We start from the raw sequence: 21,615 nt of genomic DNA, 5'->3' as shown, positions 1-21,615 counted from the left end.
TTCTTGTGGCATTAACATAGGACAGAGTACCAATCCAACCCACCAGGGCAATTTAGAGTATCAAACTGTTCTGATCTCCATGTATTTAGTCTTTGGACTATGGGAGAAAATAGAGGAAACCCATGCAGACACAGAAAGAACATAGAAACTCCACCCAGATAGAGACTTGAACCCAAGACACCAGCGCTGGGAGTCAAACGTGCAAACAACCCTGCTGCCATAAAGTGTCTAACAGAGTGTCATGATAGAGTGAGTAGACACAGTGTTTAAAAACTCCAGCAGCACTGCTGTGTGTCTGATCCACTCACTGTACCAGCACAACACTACTGTACTGTCTTTGGTGATCCTGTGGAGTCCTCAGCATTGAAGAACAGGGTGAAAGAAGGAGGATTATAATAAAATATACAGAGAAACAGATATAAAACTACAGTCTGTATTTATACTGTAGAACTTCTGTAGAAGTGTCCCTATATTCTCAGTAGAACTGTGAACAACAATGGAGAATAGGTGTAGAACCAAAGCAACAGTCATAATGATGTTATGCTTGATCGGTGTATATATATGCATACATACACGTATGCTGACCTCCCTAACTGAAACACTTTACCCCCCTGCATTTGGAGCCGTCTCTCCTGCCCTCCTCCCCTCCCTGTCCACCCCACTCTGTCCTCCTCTCACTGCTAATATGTAAATATCATGTACCTTTTACCTTTTTTGTTATTTTTTTGTTATTATTGTTATTCTATTGTTCTTGTAACTTGATTTTTGTTTTTCTAGTGGAGTAGTGCTGGTTCAGGTAGTGGCCAGTGCGTCTCTCTCTTTCTCTCTCTCTTTCTCTCTCTCTCTCTCTCTCTCTCTCTCTCTCTCTCTCTCTCTTTCTCCTTCTATCTTTATATCTCTCTTTCTATCTCTTTATCTCTCCTTCTCCCAGATTCTCTCTGCTGTACATAACACTTCAACTCTCACCCCCCCTTGGCCTATTGAGGGGGGACTGAACAAAATTGAGTCTCTCTCTCCCTCTCTCTTTATCTCTTTATCTCTCTCTCACACATCTCTCTCTATCTCTCTCCCCCTCCTTGCTTTGTTCATGTGCTCCCCTCATAAATGTTGTTTTGATTATTTTATTTATTGTGTTGCAACAGTTTATTTCCTTTTTAGTTGTCTGATGGGCAAATATCGTCTCTGTGTGTGTTGTATGTGTGTGTATGTGTGTGTGTGGCCTGTCATTAGAATAACATTCATATCCCAAACTTAATGTTATCTTGGAAAAAGTGCTGGACATCATTAATCCACTGTTCAGGCCGCTCTGAGAAACTAGTCATGTAGAATGTTCTGGAAAAGCAGGCGCTCACACACACACACAGACACACACAGTCCTAGCTGATTATGGGGGTGAACGAATGGGTTATGGGAGGGAGAGGGAGAGAGAAACTGTTTTTGTTTGTTGGTATAAATAATTAAGCTCATTAATAAAGTGATGAAAAGTGACTTGCTGTTTGTGGTGATTGGATGTCTGGAAGATAATTGAGAGGTAGGTGTTTTGCTAACAGTTCAGGCTGCTAAGAAAAAGCAGTTCAGGGGAACTGTGGAGGATAAAATGGTATTTTAAAGTGCAATAAACTAAATAATTGGCAAAGAATTAGTTGTAAGAAGCTGTTTCGGCAATTTAATTACGAGGACTTGTTTCTGTTTGTCTAGATATCTATTTATCTACTGATCGATCTAGATATCTCCATATCTTGCAGATCAGAAAGTATTTTTAAAATGAAAGTAAATCTGTGCAGTTTTACAGTTTGCATGTCTGATTTTAAATTAAATATTTACATTTCTTCTGATATGACACACTTCTCTTGGGAATCTTATGGAAAGTCTGTAGTTTTTTTTAAATTTATTTATTACCTCTGGAGTGTTATCAAAAGGAAGCCACAAGCAATCAAACAAATCTGAACGGCTTGTTTTTTTGCACCAGGAGTAAAGGCATAAAATCACCCAAAAGCAGTGTGTAAAACTGGTGGAGAATAACATGCCAAGATGCATGAAAGCTGTGATACAAAATCAGTCATTCCACCAAATACTGATTGTGAGCTCTTAAAACATTACTATTTTTGTTTCTAAATTAATATGAACTTGTTTTCTTTGGTGTTTTTGAGGTCTGAAAGCTCTGCATCTTTTTTCTTTATTTGGAATATTTTTAATTTTCTGTAAAAAAAATACTCTAAATGTCACTTAGTATTTAGAGTTTAGAAACAATGTTGTCTGTAGTTTATAGAATAAAACAACAATGTTCATTTTAGTTGAACTCGAAGAAACCTATCATTTTTAAGTGATCTTTCGATCTATGTGTATAAATTAATTTGCCAGTCTTAGTCATTTCTTTTTTTTACCTTTAAATGTCTATTAGTTTTAAGATTAAAGCTTTTAATAGGTGAGTTTAACTGTGGTTATTCACAGAATATTGTTGAGATTATTCTGATGGATTTTTTTCTTTGACACCAATCTATTTTTTTTTTTTCCAGTGAAAATAAAAATCTCCATTCAGTGTGCTGTATAGCCCAAGACTAGTCCTAGACTGGACTAGTCTTCTCTGTCTGGGAAAATAAATAAAAAATGAACTGTATCATCTCTGTTTCTAATATACTGAGGCATGTTCTCTTAGCAAACGTTGTTTCAGTGAATATCAGATGATAACGTTTGTCTCCTTAGCATCTCGCGCTTGTGAAAGGCCTTGACCTTTGACCTCTGGGCTGACCCTCAGCGTGAGCACGGCCCTACTTGCTTGGCACAGTGGTGTCCCGTCACTGAAGTGTCTCAGAAAACTCCGGGCAGCTGACCCGCTCCCCGAAAGGCCAGACAGAGCGAGCAGTGACGGATGAAGAGAAAGAAAAGAGGAATGACAGACAGAAAGATAAATAGATGAGTGGATTGAGAGATGGAGCTCTGTGGAGCTCGTAAAAAAGGTGATTTCTATCTTCTTATTCATTGATTGATTTTTTACATGGTACATTTAATATTTGAGACATTAAAGCTATATCGGAACACACACACACTTTAAAAAAATAGGCTTAAACAAACCAGAATATATTTTGTACTTTAGATTCTAAGTTGCCACATTTAGCTTTAAGGATTGATTTGTGATAGGAGCATAGTGCTGCCCATGCAAAGAAATCACTATTTTTACAACATGAACAAGCTCAAAATAGCTCCACCCCTTATTGGTAGAATTCTAATTAATGTTAATTAAAAACATTGTATATACACACAGTACCTTTTGGTAATTCACAGATTTTGATGAGCACGAATTAATAGGTAGAATATTAAGAAAGATTGCAAAACTAGTTTAGAGGAAATGCCTGAATATTATAAAGATATTTTTTAACAACAGCTGCAGTTCATGCCCCTATCACTAGCATTGTAAGTCTGTTGGGATCATCGGCTAAAAGTGCTGTATTTTAGAATGCTGAGGGTGAACAGAGGTGGGTTATTCCACAAACGTTTATACTCATTATCATGTTTCACTACAGTCCAATTCACTAAGGATTTCTCCTTTAAGTTCTATAAATTGTAAGGTGCCCATCGCCAAATAAATGCTCTAAATTATATTTTTATTTGGAATTTAGCAGAAATGTTGTCAGTAGTTTATATAATAAAACAACATTGTTCATTTCAGTTAAACACTCCTATTAATAGTAAAAAAAAATAGTAAAAAAAAAAAAAACCCAGATGATTTTAAAGTGATCTGTCGATTTATGTATATAGTTTAATTTGCAAATGTTAGTAATTTTTTTTCCCTTTAAATTTCAATTATTCTTAAAACTGAACTTGTAATAACTGAGATTAACAGCGATTATTCACAGAATATTGTTGAGATTAATCTGATTTTTTTTATCCAGTTACACCAATCTCATTATTCACAGTAGGGTTGCATGTAAATGCTCTAAATGACAATATTTTTATTTGGAATTTAGGAGAAATGTGGTCAGTAGTTTAAAGAATAAAACAACATTCATTGTTGTCTGAAATATCACAGTTTACTTCTCATCAATCACAGTAGAGTAGAATTTTTATCCAGTATGAATGTAAATTGTGTGTATATTTAACAGTCGAAAACTTTTCCAGTGGCGGTGCAATGCATATGTAATCCACTTTTATTATTAATAATTAAATTAGTTGTAGCGACTAAAATTAATATATAATAATTAAGTAAATAAATCATATAAATAAACAAATATAAATATAACTAAATCATTAAAATGAACCAAGTATTAAACTGTTCAGGCAATTAAAGTAAACTACGTAAAAAAATAAATAAAATTAAATTAATGAAAAAACAAAAAAAAAAAACAAGGGGGGTATTTTACGCTGTTGCACCACGCAGCAGCAGCAGCGGCAGCTGCGCATGCTCAGTGAGTAGATTGGTAAACCCAGTTGCAGAGTGGCGGGAAAATAAACGAGCAGTGTGAGCTCTTCAGCCAAAACACAGTTTTCATCTAAATAAACTCACTAATACCCTGATTTTATGATAGGTAAGAGTTCTGAAATATGTTTGGTGCGGTACTCTGGAAGTTCTGTAACTTTAAACGCTACTGTTATGCTGTTTTACTTAAAGTAACGTTAATAACAGTAATGCAGGCTGCTGCTGCAGCGCTGGCTGCGGGCTAAGCGGCTAACATATCTGTGGTAACAGTTAATTTCTGCAGAGTTACGGTTTAATTTGAATAATACACCGTTTCAGTTGTAAAATAATTTATATTTCTTGGTTGTTGTGCATGTATTTATCAGATATATGTGTATATTTGTGTGGATAATTTCGTAACGCTAAATAAGGGAGACACTACAATGTTGTCTAGTTGTTTTCATTTTGTTCATATAACTTTATGCTATTAACAGTTAAGGGAATTCTGAACTGCATGGTTTTATTGTAACAATGAATTTGGAGATGTGGATGTTCTTATATTAACCTTTTCAGACCTGAATTAAGAAAATATAGAAATGCTGTTTTTTGTCTGTAATTTACACAAAAGTCTAATATCCTAATATAAACTGTATGTAAAAATAAAGCTTATTAACTAACTAAATATTGAATTGCTTATTTGATGTCCATTGCATTGGAGGGCTGTGTTTAACATTTGTATTTCATATGTGATATTGATATACCTTTTTATAAAAACAAAATGCATCCATAATCATGATAAGTGTTCTAAATCACATAAAATTAAGTTAAAGAATAAATTTATTCAAATTGAAAACAGGTCTCAATTAGTATTATGTGCAACAAAACATTTTTTAAAAATGTGATGTCCATTGGAATGGTTGCAAGGTCTGAAAGTAACATAAGTAATGTAAAGCAGTTCAGTGGTAAAGTGTCTGCTGTTGCAGCACACATCAACAGCAGTGCATGCTCAGTGAGTATGGTGAACTCAGCAGCAGATTGGTGGGAAAATATCACAGTAAAAACACAGTTTTCCTCCATATAAACTCACTAACTTCTCTAATTTTTTGATAGGTGGGAGACATTGTCCCGTGGTGCGACTGCCCTGTGATGCTGGGTCGCTGCTGATGACGTGCAATTTTTTCATAAGGATCCAAGTAAGAGAGAGCGTGCTTTATGTTCTGTATTTTTTTTCTTATGCAAGATTTTTTACCTGCAGGTAATTATCTATTTACATGTATTTATTTTTCTAAAGAAAGACCTTAAAGTGTAATAAACCCCCTAATTTTTGCTGACTCCCCCCTCAGCTCAAATGTAAAAATTGCTAAAATAAAATGTGTGGGGTCGTTTGGGAGGGGCACTGGATAATGTATGGGTACTGGGTGATGTATGGGTTTAGAGGCGGGGCAGGAGGGAGAGATGATTGGGCTGAGCTGCAGCAACAGCAGTGTGCCTCTGATAACGGTGAGAAGCAGGTATTTGGATGTCGTCACCAGAGGGAGGTGTTATTAATTGATTTGCACAGTTGATCCTGTAAGGACGCTGCAGAGGAGCGTCCTTTTATTTACCAATAAAAGCGTTTTTAAAGGTTTGTAAAATTTTAACACACTGACGCTCATTTCATGGACACCCAGAATCTAATAAGTTTCACAGTGTTTTTTTTTTCTTTTCTTCACTGAACTATTGTGTATTGAATTTATGTTAAGGTATGCATCCTATTAAAAAAGTTAAAAAGAAAACACAATATTGCATCGCTACTCTGAAAGTTGAACTCCTACCACGGTACGTTCAGGCAGGTAGTAGTACATTTATATTTGATCCACATAAAACAGATTTCTTTTTCTTCCTTTGTTGAATGCACAAGTTGATTTGAGCAGTGTTCCTTGTGTACTAGGTTACATTTACAGTGGGTACCCCTTCTGCAACACCACCCACCCGCCTACGGCCCCCACTGTACAGTGTTGTAGGGTGTCAGTATATTCTGCCTTCAGCCCTCCGTATTTTTTTTGCTTTAGTTTGTCAGTTGGGGCAAAACTTGGAGCACTCCTGATCTGGTTTGTAGGCCATTACTAAAAATCTGCAGTTGCTTATTGTAAACAGCAGGGGGAGACAGAGCCAAATATAATTGAGTCTCCATGAATGCCTTTTAGGCCTGTTGCTTCTCTGAAGTTTTAAGGGGCAGTCGAAACCCAAGTGGAAATACAAAAGCATGCAAAAAATGTGTTTAGAATAATATATCCCCTTTACTAGTAAATAAAAGAAACGGCATTGGATTGTCAAAACTAAATAATATTTATATTAGTGGTGTCAAATCATTAAAAAAAATGTATGTGTGATTTATATGCTGGTACTTCCCTCTGTTTGTTCAGAGGTAGACAGTAATAGTGTAATGTGATTTAGGTCTCTGACATTTTGAACTGTATTATAATATCTCAGGATAGTTTTGATGCTTTTTAAATTAGAATATTGTAATGGGCTGAGGTTTGAAATATACATTCATACCTGTCAAGTCTCCCGTTTTGGCCGGGAAACTACCGTATTTTACTCCTCTTTCCCGCCGTCCACCCGTATTAGTATTTTCTCATAAATTTCCTGTATAATATAAAAAATTTAAAATTTAAAAATCGTGGTGCCAGTTCAAGGAGAAAGTCCTGCCTTTCAGGAGAAACCGCCAATCAGCTTGCTGGTTTTGCGGAGCACAAAGGAGGGTCAGTGTGGGGAAGACGTCCGCTCCCCGCTGTGAGTAAAGGCAGCTAGTCGGAGCAGCTGATGGATATACAGAGATTTTTCTAATTATGTTAGGCTAATCATGTAAACTGTGATGAGATTTTTCTGATAGCTGGTTAAAAATACTCGTCTCCGAATCAAAACACAAATTTAAACCTTTTAAAAATAAAAAAATTACAGCTTGTGACTCAGCTTAACTAGAAATGTGGAGAGGACCGAAATTAACTGAACTGATCAGGGGTGGAGTGATCAAAAGAAAGAAGTATTAATTAAAGATTATTAATTGTGTAGGCCCCTTAGGACTACTTTTTACTAATAGAATATATGTGGTCCATGTCCTTTTAGTAAAAGCTCATGATACTATTTTTAGGTCACCAACAGTCATTTTGCAGAATTTGTGCACCCTTTGTTCAATTTTAAATCCATTAAATAAATAAAAAATATATCATATAAAAGAGTGCATTTATGCCATTTTTTAAATATCTAGAAAAGGGTTTTTAAGGGATACTGAACCTTCGTTGGGCTGGTGGGAAGGCTTTAAGCGGACGGAGGAAAATATCCCTTATTGTTAAATCTAAAACTTGACAGGTATGTACATTGAAAAAAATAAACACTAGTGTAACTCCATATTCCACACTTAACTACCTAGAAGTAGGTTGATAACTTGATAAATGTGCGTTAAAAAAAGTTTCCAAAATAAACCTGTATAATAACCTATTAATGTTGACATTAGGGGTGTGCCATATTGTATCATACGCAATAATATCGCCAACATCTTTAAATATGTAAGATATGTGAACAATATTATACCCTACAATATCGTGCCATATCACCCACCCCTTATTATCACATCAAGATACTACTTTGTTGTTGTTTTTAGCAAAATAACAATTTATATTGTTCTCATTTCCCATTATGTATCTACAAGAGACATATTATATCTGTCCAGTATCATTTATTTTACTTTAATCCTGGATATATGGAGATATTTGGAGTGCATTATTATTGTTATGACATTCTGGATCATTGACTTCTGTTATAAATCTGATAAAATTCTTGTGTTTTTTTTAATATCTCAGTTAGAGGTGTGCCATACCATACAATTTTCATTTTGTTGCAGTATTCTGATATTGTATTGTGCATCGTGATATTACCCACCCCTAGTTGACAGACCTAATAGTGTTGTTAAAAAAGTTTTGGGAGGAGGAACATGCCTGAAGGACCTCCCCTTTCCAAATTTAACATCTTTATAAATACACTGCATTTACTCATGTGTGATGATGAGTTTTCACATCCCTACTTTGCCCATCTCCTCCTTTCAATTCTGTTGTCTCTTTATCCTGACTCTACTATAAGAGAGGGGGGAAGGTCTTCCTACAGCCAGCTGAAGCTGCCCAAACTCCAGCCTAAAGTTCTCAAAGAGGGGAGTTTTCTCCCCTCTCATCTTCTCTTCCCAAATAGCCACAAGCTGATGGCATGTTTCAAACAAGCAAACTGTTTATTAAACTGGTGCTTTAGGGAATTTTCGCTGATGTTCTGTAGGGCTGGACCCGAATATTCGGGTATTCGGATATTCGTTCCTTGAGTAGGTATTAGGGCTGGGGCGGTATTCATTTTTTATAACCGCGGTAAAAAACTAACGCATCACCGCGATATTGCGGTTAACCGCGAGACCCCAAACCACCCCCCGCCCCCCCCCCCCCAAAAAAAAAAAAAACACCACAAATTTATTGGTAACAAATCTTTATTCTTCAAACCATACAGCCTACATACAACCTCTACATAAACCATAAATACAGCATAACAAGTGAACATATGCTGCCTGTATAATTCGTCATTGTACAGCTAACCTGTCTTTTTCCGAGCAGACTTTTTGAAGGAGGAGCTTGTCCGCCTCCCCCTTCTCCATCCATAGATCTATTTTAGGGCTGGCCCGAATAGCGGTTTTGAGCTCAGGATATTCGGCAGTAATTGGTAGCGAATATTCTAATATTCGTTTAAAAAAAAACGACGAATTAATCCACAGCAAAATTTTCCACTGACCCCCGGCCCCGAAAAAAATATATTTCTCACCCCTTTCCTCGGGCCGTTCGGGCTCAAGGCTCAAGAAGTCTGTGATAGGCGTCTGTTTTTTTTTTAATTCACACTCTTCTTATTTCTCATTAAATATCTACTAGATACAGATTATATCTGTACAGTATCATTTATTTCACTTCCCTCCTGAATATTTGGAGTGCATTATGTCTCCTTATGTTGTGTAGTTATGTAGTTTTCACCCCAGAATTTCTGCTGCCTCACACCAGGCTTCGGCTGCATCGCAGGGCAGGAGCGCAGCTGCGTTACGGCTATTTCGTTTGAATTGTGCAGTGCAGAGTATTACAGATTTTGTATTTTTGCACTTGGGCTATTAGCTCAATATTAAATATTTCGTTTGTTTATAAATTATTTTATATTCTTTAACCATGTTAAATTATATTCGATTGGAGGAAATTAATTCAGACATCATTTCTTTTTTGTCCCGTTACCGTTCCGCAAAAAAAATCCTTCTTTTAATCCCGCATCAGCCCGCCACATACACAGTTTTGCCGCACCTGCCCCGCGGTCCTAAATAAATTTAATAAATTACATTTAGTGCTTAAAATTAAAAAAATATTTATTAAAACCGAGCTGAATAGTGCGGTCACGTTTCTTACCACATTACAAAAAAAAATCGGTGTGTGTGTGCGCGTGTCGGTCCATTCTCCGCTCCTTTTTTGTGCTTAGGGTTTTTTTGTTGCGTGCATGAGAATCACTGCGTGATTATTACAATTTTCTTAACTATTTATTAATGTGCTCCCACATCCTCTGGATTGATTAAACTCCTGTTCCCGCCAATAACAATTCAGTTCTGTCTGTGCCGCAAGATATCCTGACGGGACCCGCGTCATATAATATGTTGATTAAAATGTCGTGACGTTAAGAAATCGGCTCGCAAGAGACAACCGACCAAAAAAAAAGACATTAGTTCCATTTTAAAATAATAGAAACCTGTCCTTTATGTTTGACAATTTTTGTTTCACTTTACGTGTCCTTACTCATCTGAAGTTTATTTATCTGAACTGAGTTTTATATGGTTATATTTGTAGCGGTTCTGAACTCAGTTCCGCGTGCTGTGAAAGAGACAAGGCGCAGCGCATTTTACCTCAGACTTGGTCAGATAACAACATTTCAGTAAAGATGGTGGTTATAGTTTTATATCATTGCTTTGCTGTTTGAACTACACTTCAACCAACCTTACTATTTTTACCAAGACTGAGGCGCAATGCCGCGCGTTCTCCGCGCGTTCTCCGCGGTGCTCACGCAGAACAGCCAGCAGCCAGACAATGAATTAATATATTTTACTTTCTCAAAATGTGACCACGGAACACCTTACATGGCTCTATGGTTTACCTTGAGGTGGGTGAATTAGTTTGATGTGTTGGCGAGAGGTGCAGACACCACTTTCCGGCAAATCTTGCAGATGATTCTCTTCTGTTCTGAGTCTTTTTCTTCCTTTTTTCTCAACTTACTGAGCCTGCCCTGTAGCTTCCATTTCCGAGCCAATATTAGTGCTGCTAATCTTCACTCTCTTCAGCAGCCTCAATGGAGACGAAGTGAGCAGGAGACTCCAGAGCTGTTCTGACCTCAATGAGTACCACGCACCACGTTTTGCTTAACCCATTCGCTGCCGCGCCAGTGCAGCAGCAGCACAGATAAATGACAACATTTTTTATATTCGATATTATGAATTTTGAGATCGTTTGACACCAATATCTATCGCGATCAAAATATATTTGATATATTGCACAGCCCTATAGTGTAGGACTTACACTTGACATATTAATACTGAATTCACCACAGTTGTGCTTATATGGAGCATTTTACTACCGCTCAAAACGCAGTCAATCAGATTTGACAGCCATAAAAAAAATGCGGTAATGACGGTAATGAGCTCATCACCGCGGTGACGTCCCATAACCGCGGTATTGCGGTAATAAAATTATCGTCACAGCCCTAGTAGGTATTCGGTTTTTAATTTTGGTATTCGGATATTCGTTTTTTTTCTCCTTTCCAGAGTTCCACCTCACTCTAACCACTTCTGTTCTCGCGGGTCCCGTCAGAATATCTTGCGCGCGGGACAGAACTGAACTGTTATTGGCTGGAGCGGGAGTTTAATCCAGACGATGCGGGAGCAAATTAATAAATAGTTAAGAAAACTGTAATAATTGTAAAAAAAAAAAACCTAAAGAAAACTCTCAACGCGCAGGATGGACCGACACACACGCACACACCGATGGTGTTTGGACTGGGGTAAGGAAAGGGACCACACTATTCAGCGCTGCTGTTTTAATAAATATATAAGTAAATTTGAAGCATTAAATGTAGTTTATTTAATTTATATTAGGAACGTGGGGCGGGAGCGGCAGAAATGTGTATGTGGCGGGCGGGCGCGGGATTAAAAGAAGCAATTTTTTTGCGGAGCGGTAACGAGACAGAAACGCGGAGCGTGGAAGAGTGGGTTTAAAAATCAGTCTCGCGCAGACCTCTATTATACATGATAAAAAAAAATGCAGGCTCTTCGAATTTATATAATAAAACGTAAGGGGTAATGTGGCAACAGTAGGGGCTAAATCGGTTACAAAAGCCTGGCCTACAAAAATGATGTCTGAACGAATTTCCTCTTATCTAATATAATTTAAAATGGTTTAAAAATATAAAATAATTTCTAAGCAAACGAAATATTTAATATTGAGCTTATAGCCCAAGTGCAAAAATACAAAATCAGTAATATGCCCTGCACAAAACCTTTAACCGAAATAGACCAAGTACAGTTTACAATGACTGTCCTCTAATATAATCAACAATGTTTAAGAATATAAAATACTTCCTGAACAAACGTTTTTTTGTTTGTTTTTTTAAGCAAATAGCCTAAGTGTGAAAACACAAACAGCAATTTACTGGGCTGGCTTGCGCAGCGGAGAAACCGTGCAGCAGCAGCCTCGGTGTGGAGCAGCAGAAATTCCGGGATGAAAACACAAAGAAATCTGGGCTAAAAACACAGAAAAAATATGGGGTGAAAACACAAAAATCCGGGATAAAAACACCAAAAATCCGGGGTGAATATGTCTCGTCGGTCAGAGCAAATTGAACATTTTTCAGTGGATTAAAGGGGCCGTGATTTGCTTTTTTTTTTTTTTTACCTCTTTTTTTAAAAACGAATATTCGAATATTCGCTTCGAATCAGTGCCGAATATCCGGAGCTCAAAAAACGCTATTCGGGCCAGCCCTAATGTTCTGTAGGCTGCTTGGTTGCAGTGATGTCGCTGGGTGAGGTGCAGGCCCACGGCTGCGGATGTGATGCCCCTGAGGCAGCCTCCAACTCAGAAACAGAGAGAGAGAGCTGGAGAGGAGACATGGCACATTTCCAAGAAAAGTCAGAGAGTCTCAGAAGAAAAAGGGAAGTGGCATCAAAGTGTGGCGCCGCTGTCGACTCCACTGAGCTTTCACTCTCAGTTTCTCGCTGTGAGAAATACAAAACCAACACTATCGCAATTCAACAATGTAGGTCCCAAAAAGGAAGCTCTGTAAATTACTCCCACAGCCACAACATCCAGTATGAATTTAGATACATTGTGTGAAATTTTAAATTCATACTGATTTGTGTAGCTTTTAACAGTCTCACAGTAACAACAGAATCTGCAGTGTGTGTGAGTGATGTTTTATAGTCTGGCAGTAATAACTGTGGAGTGTTTTTGATCCAGTATGAATCTGGAATGTGAGTGTTTTTTAAGAGCCTGGCAGTAATAAATGTGGTGTGATTTTGATCCAGTATGAATCTGCAGTGTGTGTGAGTAATGTTTTAGAGTCTGGCAGTAATAATTGTGCAGTGATTTTGATCCAGTATGAATCTGCAGTGTGTGTGAGTAATGTTTTAGAGTCTGGCAGTAATAATTGTGCAGTGATTTTGATCCAGTATGAATCTGCAGTGTGTGAGTGATGTTTTACAGTCTGGCAGTAATAACTGTGGAGTGTTTTTGATTCAGTATGAATCTGGAATGTGAGTGTTTTTTAAGAGCCTGGCAGTAATAAATGTGGTGTGATTTTGATCCAGTATGAATCTGCAGTGTGTGTGAGTAATGTTTTAGAGTCTGGCAGTAATAATTGTGCAGTGATTTTGATCCAGTATGAATCTGCAGTGTGTGAGTGATGTTTTACAGTCTGGCAGTAATAACTGTGGAGTGTTTTTGATCCAGTATGAATCTGCAGTGTGTGTGAGTGATGTTTTACAGTTTGGCAGTAATAAATGTGGAGTAATTTTGATCCAGTATGAATCTGCAGTGTGAGTAATGTTTTATAGTCTGGCAGTAATAAATGTGGAGTGATTTTGATCCAGTATGAATCTGCAGTGTGTGTGAGTGATGTTTTACAGTCTGGCAGTAATAAATGTGGAGTGATTTCGATCCAGTATGAATCTGCAGTGTCAGTAATGTTTTATAGTCTGGCAGTAATAACTAAGCAGTTATTTTGATCCAGTATGAATCTGCAGTGTCAGTAATGTTTTATAGTCTGGCATTAATAACTGTGGAGTAATTCTGATCCAGTATGAATCTGCAGTAGGGGTGTGCCAGATCATATTGTATGCGATAATATTGCCAACATTTTTAAATATCACATCAGGGTTCTACTTTTTTGTTGTTTTTAGCAAAAGAAAAATTCACACTGTTCTCATTTCCCATTATATATCTACTAGAGACTACTAGAGATTATATCTGTCCAGTATCATTTATTTTACTTTAATCCTGAATATATGGAGATATTTGGAGTGCATAATTATTAGTATCATAACATTCTGGATCATTGACTTCTGTAATGAATCTGTTAAAATTATTTTATATTTTATTTTTTATTATCTCAGTTAGGTGTGTGCCACATCATATTGTATGCCATAATATAATGTAAATTTCATTTTGTTGCAGTAGTGTATTCTTAAAATATTTTTTTTATTCAGTTTTGTCATATCGCCAAGAGTAATGATATTATTTTAGGACCATATCACCCACCCCTAATCTGCAGTGTGAGTGTTGTTTTATAACGTGACTGTAATAACTGTGTAGAGATTTTCATCCAGTATGAATCTGCAGTGAGTGATGTTTTATAGTCTGACTGTAATAACTGGAATTGTTTTGATCCAGTATGAATCTGCAGTGCGTGATGTTTTATAGTCTGACTGTAATAACTGGAATTGTTTTGATCCAGTATGAATGGGCAGTGCAAGTCGTGGTTTACAGTCTGGCAGTAGTAACTGTGGAGTGATATTGATCCAGTATGAATCTGCAGTGTAAGTGATGTAATAACTGTGGAGTGATTTGAAATGTATGTATGAATCTGCAGTGTGCAAAGTTTTTAAATTCATACTGGTTTGTGTAGGTTTTACAGTCTGGCCGTAGTAATTGTGGAAGAATTTTGCTCCAGTATGAATCTGCAGTGCAAGTGATGTTTTACACTTTGATCTTAATAATTGGGGAGTAATTTGAATCCAGTATGAATCAACAATGTCTTTTTATTTTATTTATACTGAATTGTGTAGTATTTCAAATCTGACAGCAGTAATTTTGGAGCAATTTTATTCCAGTATGAATCTTCAATTTGTAGATTTTCCAGTCTTATATAAATAATTGTGAAGTGATATAAATTCAGTATGAATTTTTAAAGTGAATCATCATTTGAGGCTCCAAAATTAGGTTTAAAAAAAGATCCCAGAAATCCCAGCACACAGACGGGTCAGGTGGTATTAACCAGTTTAATTAACCCTGATTACGTTTAAAAACAACACAAATAAAAGAAGAATTAAACGTTACATTGTTATTAAAACTCAACCTGTCATTTATGAGCTGCAGAACCACAAAAATAAAGAGAAGAAATAAGGAAAAAGAGAGAGACCATTAAACAACAAAGAAATACAGTTTTTTTTTTCCAAATTATGTAATCCCACAAATGAAAAAGAAAAAAGCACAAGATCAAGAGAACAGGAACGTTACAAAATAACAATTATATGACATGACTGGAGTTAAAATCATACGCCCATCCCTCCCCCTCTACCTCCGCCTGTCTCATTACATCAGCCTGAATATAATTACAGTTTAGTTCTTATTTTACAACAATAAAAATAAAAGTTGTAAATGTTACAGGTCTAACACACACCGGCCGGTTAACGGAAACGAGAGACTGCTCCCCAGAGGATTCGCTTTTCAGTGATCAACACAAATGGATGATGACACCATGAGAAAACATGATTCATTAAAAAAATAAAATAAGTCAGTACTGATAACTATAAACAGTAACATCGACATCAGAAAAATAAAAGAATAAAACCAAGATGGACCTGTTCACACACACCTCCCTCCATCACACCCACTCAGCAGCCGGTCACTGACCCAGTAAACCCCTGGTAGAGCCGGACTCGGTTCTGAAGCTAAAGAGGTGATCATGGACAACTTAAATCCAGTATGAATCTGCAGTGTGCGTAGTTTTACAGTCTAACAGTAATTATTGTTAAGCAGTGTGAATTCAGTATGAATCTTTAATTTGTGTACATTTTACAAACTAGAAATAACATTTAAGTGATTTTAATCCAGTATGAATTTGCAGGATGTACTTTTAATGGTGCAATTTGAATACACAGTATGAATATTATCACTTGCGTTTATAAGTTGCACTGGAACTTTTAGAGTCCAGTATGAATCTAAATGAGTTCCACAAGTAAACAGTTTTGCTTATCAGTAGAATACAGTAGACTGTTAAAACTACATATACCATTTTATACTAAACGTCATTGGTTCATCCCTGCAGAAACCAACCAACCAACCAATCAAATCACCCAGAAAGACCCAACCTAATCCAGCTCAAACAGGGCTTTAATCGGCCAATTAGAGCAGCCTGTTCAGAGTCTATCAGTGTAGAAACCGTTGGACAGGTCAGAGCGAGGGGGCGGGGCTAAGCAGTCAAGGGAGAAAGCCGATTGGTTGAAGACGGAGTAAGGCAACTGTCAGTTCCATAAAGAGTACATGGAGGGAGAGAGGAGGTGAGGACGTGCAGTCAGGCAGGCTGCCAGTTCCGTAAAAAAAGAAAAACGTTAAATACTGTACAGTGCGAACAATATGCCCAATAAGATCCTCTGACATCACGTGACTTCCTCTACCTGCGGCTCCTGATTGGCCCTCCTGATTGAGTCAATACTGTGCTCACGTGTTCTTCCCACTGGGCTTCAGTTCAGTTCAGTTCCATCAGTTCATCTTTTCTTCTGTAGCCCAGAGGATGAACAGATAAAACACACACACACATACGCACACACACAGCTTGCATGCTAAAGAGTGTTGTGGTTAAAATAACTTGCATCAGGTGAAGTTTAGAGCTCTGTTCGGTACAAATGCATCTTTTTAACCTTTTCTCCATGTCTACCATATATATTTCCAAAGTACCAGTCAAAAGTTTGGACACCTTCTCATTCAGAGTTTTTTTTTTTTTTTTTTCTACATTGTAAATCATTCAGCCTATGAAGGAACACATAAGAAATCATGTAGTAGTGTTTAACAAACCAAAATACCAAAATGAAGCTGTTAACTTGTGGTTTCTGAGGCTGGTAATTTTGATTAACTTATCCCATTTAACAGAGGAAACTCTTGCTTCTCCTTTCCTGGGTCAGTCCTGATGACAGCCAGTTTCATCATAATGTTTTAGATGGTCTTTGTGACTTTGCTTTAGGATATGTTAGGATAAGGTCTTGCAATTCTTTGAATTGACTGACCTTAATTTCTTTAAGTCCTTTTTTTCTTTACCAACTCTGCCTCTTCACAACTTTACAACTGATGCTCTCAAAAAGAAATAGTAATTAACTCTTGAAGTATTTTGTTAAACACTTTTGTTTACTAAATAATTCAATTTATTTTCTTAATGGTTTAGATGACCTTAGTATTAACCTACAATGCAGAACATTTTACAACAATGACATAACACTGAATTTATGGTGTACCCTAACTTTTGACTGGTACTGTGTGTATACTGCTAAACTTTGGTTGGTGTGTTGGGGCTGTGTGAATCCAGTGCTCTTTTTTTACCTGCACTGTCTGGCTCAAACTACAGTTCCCACAATTCTGCAGGAGGTTCACTTGGGTTAGCAGGTTGTGTCTGCCATGCTGGTGCTTTGGTTTTGCATCATGACTTAACTTAAGTGCATTTACAGCATAACGCTGAGCTGCACTGCGTTTTACATTGTAGGCAGTGTGTACATACAAGTGTGTGTGTGTGTGTGTGTGTGTGTGTGTGTGTGTGTGTGTGTGTGTGTGTGTGTGTGTGTGTGATGCTGGTTTAGTCAATGCTTTGGGAGTGAATGCTCAAAGTACTAAAATAAACAGATCGACCAAGCATGCTAACCCTTTAAATGCCTCAACTCCAGTCTCAGTAAAACACTGGTCCAGTCCAGTCTGTGGCCTCGGCTCAATCCAAGCAGTGCTGAGGGTCAAACACGGCCAAGAGTCCAGGAATCTGGCCAGCAGATGAACTGGAAAGTGGGCTAACAAATTTCTGAATGGCAGTTTAGCAAGTGCAAAGAGTACCAAGAGTACATCACCCTCAGCCTGCTTCAATATGAAACCACTCAAGAGACTCAGGGTGAATCCCATGTCTCCCCTTGGCCCTACCCCTTACCCCTACCCCTTCTTTTCGAGTGTAATCCTTCCCCTTGAAACGGAGTTACAAGGGGAAGGGGTAAAATCCTACCCCTAGGAATTGGGACAACCCTTCAAGCACCCGGTGAAAGGTGAATCTTATTGAAAATAGCCTCCATAATATACTAGAAATTGTATATCACACTGGTTCCCAACACTGGTCCTGGAGCAGGTAATGTGTTCCAAAAACAATATAATGTGCAAGAATATGGGTCCTCAGTGACAGAGGAATCACTGGTATATCACAATGATGTTTGTCAATGAACAATAAATACATAAATAAATAGCACTGATTTATGACCAGGCTACTAGCGGTGGTGTGTAGGTGACGCTGCTGGGCTGATGTGATGATAGCAGTGGAGCGCTAAAGTTCAGTAGCCTAGCTGCTGGTTAACTAGTTAACTTTAGGGCATTGTATGTGTACAGAAAGGGGGCAAGATGTGCAGAAATTAATTAATATTGTCCATTCCTTAATTCCTCTGTGATGGGGAGCTGAAATTAGCTCTGATTATTTTTTATTTGATTTATTTTTTCCGTTCCGCCTTAAATGCGGTAGCGCCTGCCGTCTGTTGCACCATTTAAGGTGGAACGGGAAAGTTAGCTAGCTAGCTAGCTACCGAAACGAACTACTAGCGAACTTTTTATGCTTGTTACGAAGAATTCAGCCATAAAACATCAAAACTACACAATAAACTAAGGTAATACAGTGCTAATCGTAATTTTTAACATGGAAAATACTTTCTTTGGTCGCTTGTTCCGCCATCTTACCAGTCATTCTCATACCCCTCGGTACGAAGTGTGGGTCTGGAAAATCTCAGTTTGAAGGGCTAACTAGCCCTACTCCTTACCCCTACCACTTCATCCTAACAGGAATCGGGACACCCCTACCCCTTGACGTGCACGCGCAAAACAGAGGGGTAGGGGTAAGGGGTAGGGCCAAGGGGAGAAATGGGATTCACCCTCACACACACAGTAGGGATGCACCGAATATTTGGATACCAAAAATTTAAGACATTTTTTTTTCTTTATCTGGCAGGTGCTGCGTGTTAAATGCAGCTTGCTTATTTCTACTACCAGGGTCTGTTTTCACACATGCACAGACTGAGACATCCCAGAATTTTTCGGTTAAGATTTTACATGCACTGATAAATGTGAGCTCAGCAAATGTTCTGCCGGGAGACCAGGAGAAAAACAGTTATTAAACTAAAATCTACCTCTCTTAATCAGATGAGTGATTGAATGATCAAGTAACTGCATTAATCATGTTATAATTTTTTTTTTTTTTTTTTTTGCAAACAAGACTGTATTTATACAATGGTGAAAAAGTCTCAAAAATAATAAAAAAAACCTGCTAAGTTCTGTGTTCACCCAAATTATTTATTGTTCTCTTTTGGCCTAATATATTCATTTCGGTGCATCCCTAAAGGAAAGGCTAACGGATTTCTACGCAAAGCTCTCAAACCAGATTCATCCCATCACACAAACAGAACAACAGTGGAGAGTGGAATACAACAGAATCAATCAGGGTGTGGTCCCAGACAAAGAGAGAGAGAGAGAGAGCAGGCGAGAAAAAGAGAGACAGAGAGAGCGAGACAGAGACAGAAAGAGAGAGAGACTACTGAGGCAAGCTGGTTCAGATAGAGATACAGGAGTCCTGAGAACTTACACACAGATCACAACACATGCACACACTCACCCACACACACAGCCATACACACACTCACACACATTGTTAGAACTTGTAATAAGTAGCAGTTATAAGTCTTCTATTCCTAGACTATAATAAAGACCATTACGCTTCCCGGAATAAAGCCGATACAAACGTCAGGTGGGTGGGGATCTGTGTGTACTTTGCATGTTTGTGTGAGTCTGTGTGTGTGTGTATAAAGTGTGTTAGGAAGGGTCCCTGAGGGGTTTGGCTGGTCAAGCTGGTTAGTTGTGTGTGTGTGTGTGTGAGTCTACTGCACAGCTTTTTAGAGCGTTCATGGCAGCCCCTCTCTTTCTGCGAAGCAGGAAAAAAAAAACAATCCCGTCCAAACGAACCACATCCTGCATCCACCTGTGTGTGTGTGTGTGTGTGTGTGTGTGTGTGTGTGTGTTTATGTTGATTACTGAAGTCCACCAATCATCCGGCCTCTCTCACTCCTGTCTGCGGGGGGGGGGGGGGACTTTTTGGGGGGATTCGCTTTGCAGGCACTTCACTGAATAAAAGTTCCTTTCACAAATAAAAGTTGTCCTCCAGTGCCAAAGGTCAAAGACTCCTGAGGGTCAAAGGTGTGTTTGTGTGTGTGAACGTACACATAGTGCTCTTCATAATTGTTTGGAACAAAGAAATTCCTTGATTTGACACCAATCAAATCCATCAGAAGTGACAAAATACACTTTCCAGACCCCAATAATAACCCTAATTTAAGGATACACTTTAGTTAGACCATGATAAAACTACAATTACATAAGAGACAGTTTTAGGGGAGGGTGTCTATTAGTTATAGCATGATTTATATTACTAAATAGATTGGGCAAATTTCAGTTAAAGAAAAAGCACTTAAAAGAGCTGCAGAATTCTTGGAAAAGGAGTGGACTAAGATTAGACCTGATCCCATTTCTCTTTTATACCCCTACCTCTTGTTTTTGAGTGCAATCCTTCCCCTTGGAACAGAGTTACAAGAGAAAGGGATGAAATTCTTGATGTGATAGCAGTGGAGAGCTAAAGTTTAACAATCTACTGCTGGTTAACTAGTTAACTTAAGGGCTTTTTTGTATGCCTTCAGAAAGAGGGCAGGGGGTACAGAAATTAATAATCAAATCCTTAAGTTCTGATGATGTGCAGATGAAATGAGCTTTTATTTTTTTCCATTCCACCTTAAATACAGCAGCTTCTGGAACGAATTTTTTTTTTTATAAATTGAAACTACACATTAAACTATGGTAATATAGCTAGTGGTTAACGAAATTAAAATTTTGGAGGTTTCTTTGGTTGCTTGTGTTGCCATCTTGCTTGTAATTCTCTATTTAAGTGTGCTAACAAGAATCGGGACACCCTACTCTTAGGTGTGAACACTTAAAATGTGTAGGACTAAATGGTAGGGCCATTATGGTAGTGCTAATATTAACTGGGTGACACTGTACAAAAATAAAAGTATTTAGCACCAAATATTGGGCAACGAAAATGAAGTGAAACAACACTTTTATGTGGATTCAGTGTTGAATATTTTTATATTAGTTTACATGTAATACATGTTGGCAACTTAATTTATGTTTAGAAAATGTACGAAAACCTAGAAAAATGTACGTATTTAGTATAGACTTTTTTTTTTTTATAGAAGTTTTGGCCAACATTTAATTTTGGTGCATCCCTGTTAAAATGTGTTCTTGTAATTGCAAGGTTTGAAAAGTGTATTTAGGAAATAAACTGTTTATAATTTAGAGCAGAGATGCATTTTCCCTTTATCATGGAGGGCACTGTGTGTGATTGGTGTGTGTGTGTGTGTGTGTGTGTGTGTGTGTACGTGTGTGTACATCTTCCTCCTTTGTCAGTATGGTCATTGCAGAGTTCATCGGTCGGCTCTGAACACACTTATCCAGAGACGAGTGCAGAAGGGGCAGGAGGTCCTGGTCAGTTGTGTCAGTTCAGGGCTGCTCCTCAGGTGAGTGAGTGCTGGTGTGCATTCGTCTGTCAGTATCATTGTTCTCCAACAAGGCCACGTTCCATCTCAG

At 37.8% G+C, this 21,615-nt stretch overlaps 1 long non-coding RNA gene across 1 annotated transcript; it reads left to right on the top strand.

Annotated features, from left to right (window-relative positions):
• The first annotated feature begins 4,401 nt into the window (after positions 1–4,401).
• Positions 4,402–21,545, top strand: LOC125802487 (uncharacterized). The gene is made up of 3 exons (XR_007439620.1): positions 4,402–4,523; positions 5,504–5,586; positions 21,436–21,545. It is a non-coding gene; the product is annotated as an uncharacterized LOC125802487 (long non-coding RNA).
• Positions 21,546–21,615: the final 70 nt, after the last annotated feature.

This window comes from Astyanax mexicanus, chromosome 6 (assembly GCF_023375975.1).
Source record: "Astyanax mexicanus isolate ESR-SI-001 chromosome 6, AstMex3_surface, whole genome shotgun sequence".
Classification (NCBI taxonomy): Eukaryota; Metazoa; Chordata; class Actinopteri; order Characiformes; family Acestrorhamphidae; genus Astyanax; species Astyanax mexicanus.
The sequence above is the reverse complement of the archived record's forward strand: the minus strand, read 5'-3'. Positions and strand labels throughout refer to the sequence as shown.